Here is a 2500-nt window from a genome sequence, read left to right on the forward strand (position 1 = left end):
TCGTCTCTCTCTCTCTCTCTCTCTCTCTCTCTCTCTCTCTCTCTCTCTCTCTCTTTCTCTCTCTCTCTCTCTGCTCTAATTAAGCAGAGAAGCGGCAGCAGGCGAGGCACTGCTGGCACTAAAATGGCACCGTTCTCTCTCATGATTACTGTAATAATGGTTGGCTGTAGCGGGTGCATGATGGCCGTCGCCCAGCTACAGCCAGACACCAGTCACCCAGCACCCGCCACCCACCACCCACCACCCGCCACCCAAATTCGGCCACCCAACACCCTCCACCCAGCACCTGCTACCCAGCACCCATCACCTGCCATCCAACATCTTGCATCCATTACCTGCCACCCAACACCCGCCACCCAACACCCGCCACCCAACACCCGCCACCCAACACCCGCCACCCAACACCCGCCATCCAACACTCGCCACCTAACACCTGCCACCCAACACCCGCCACCAAACACCTGCTAACTAACACCTGCCACCCAACACCCGCCATCCAACACCCGCCATCCAACACCCGCCATCCAGCACCCGCCATCCAACACCCGCCACCCAACACCCGCCATCCAATACCCGCCACCCAACACCCGCCATCCAACACCCGCCACCCAACACCCACCTCCCAGCACCTGCCACATTTATTCTCAACAGTTTTATGCCACCGGTGTTCTCTTAAAGTTGCTTTAGCAATACAGTAATGCACAGACCTCTCCTGCACTATCATGGGGGCCCATTATGCACACATTTTCCCCATAAACTCGCTGTTTCCCCCTTCACTCAGATATTAATTAACTAAAGATGGCTGCGAGCCTCGACTCTCGTGAAAAATAAAAATCCTTATTTTTAAACCTAACAAAAAAAAATTACAAACAAATCCTCAGACTCTTCACAGAAACCTATTAAAACATCTATTTTAATTTTTTACCGCGTAATGAATTAAAATATATGTTTAAAAAAAAAAATAGCCTTTTATCCCTCCTTGGATAAAGACATTTATAATTTCTTCGTCACACGTTCTGTTCTTGTACGATTTCTCCGCCATGTTGAGCGCCATCTTTGTTGATCGTCTTATCTAGGCCATTCAGGGGATCTCTGACATGCCCGTTAGGGAAGAAACGTCAACATTGCAACTGGGGGGAGGGGGAATGGGGGGGGGGGAAGAGTAGGTGTCAGGGAGAGTTGGCGAGAAAGTCTACGGTAACTGCCACCCAGATTTCACTAACTACTATTATTTTTACGTATTTTAAATATTATTATTCTTACTCTTATTGTCATTATTATTATGATTATTATTATTATTATTGCTATTATTATTATTATTATTATTATTATTATTATTATTATTATTATTATTATTATTATTATTATTATTATTATTACTCTTATTGTCATTATTATTATTATTATTATTATTATTATTATTATTATTATTATTATTATTATTATTGCTAATATTAATGTGTTAAATGTTTCAGATATGTTACATCTTATGGCTGTTGTTGCTACTACTACTACTATTACTACTAATAATACTGCTGCTACTACTACTACTACTACTACTACTACTACTACTACTACTACTACTACTACTACTACTACTACTACTACTACTACTACTACTACTACTACTACTGCTACTGCTACTGCTACTGCTACTACAACAATTACTACTGCTACTACTACTACAACTACTGCTGCTGCTTCTTCGACTACTATTGCTACTACTACTGCTATTACTACTACTATTACTGCTGCTACTACTACTACTATTACTGTTACTACTACTGCTCTACTACTACTGCTATTACTGCTACTATTACTACTACTATTAGTACTACTACTACTGCTACTACTACTATTATTACTACTACTGCTCTACTATTACTAATACTGATGCTACTGCTGCCACTACAATTATTGCTGCTTCTGTTAAAGCATCAACTACTACTTCAGCTATCACTGCTGTTCCTGTTGCTACTGTTACTGCTGTTGACGCTGCTTCTGTTGCTGCTTGTGGCACTGTTGTTGTTGTTGTTGTTGCTGCTGCTGCTAGTGTTGCTGCTGCAACTACTATTACTAACGTCGCTCTTGCTGTTGATGTTACTGTTTGTGCTGTTCCTGTTGCAACTGTTACTGCTATTGCTACTGTTGATGCAGATTATGGTGCTGCTGCTGGTACTATTGTTGCTGCTGCTACTGTTGTTGCTACTGCTACTACTACTACTGTCGCTCTTGCTGCTGTTGATGTTGCTACTGTTGCTGTTGCTACTGTTACTGTTGATGCTGCCGGATGAACGCACCTATTATACCTCCCACGCGGGAGCGAGAGGTATAACAGGTCCTCCTCCTCCTCTTCTACCTCTCACCTCTCTCTAACCCCCACTTCACTGCTTCCCTCTCTCCCTTCCACACCCCTTCGCTCCACCTCGTAATTATCACCCGTTATTAGCCCATTTTGTGTACTTCTGTATTTAATCTTTATATTTCTTCATTTGTTGAT

At 42.8% G+C, this 2500-nt stretch overlaps 1 protein-coding gene across 1 annotated transcript in view; it reads left to right on the forward strand.

Annotated features, from left to right (window-relative positions):
- LOC138852951 (protein Skeletor, isoforms B/C-like) overlaps nt 1-2500 on the forward strand; it is a 399531-nt gene that overhangs the window by 357675 nt on the left and 39356 nt on the right. The window lies entirely within an intron of this gene.

Source organism: Cherax quadricarinatus, chromosome 19 (genome assembly GCF_038502225.1).
Source record: "Cherax quadricarinatus isolate ZL_2023a chromosome 19, ASM3850222v1, whole genome shotgun sequence".
NCBI lineage: Eukaryota > Metazoa > Arthropoda > Malacostraca > Decapoda > Parastacidae > Cherax > Cherax quadricarinatus.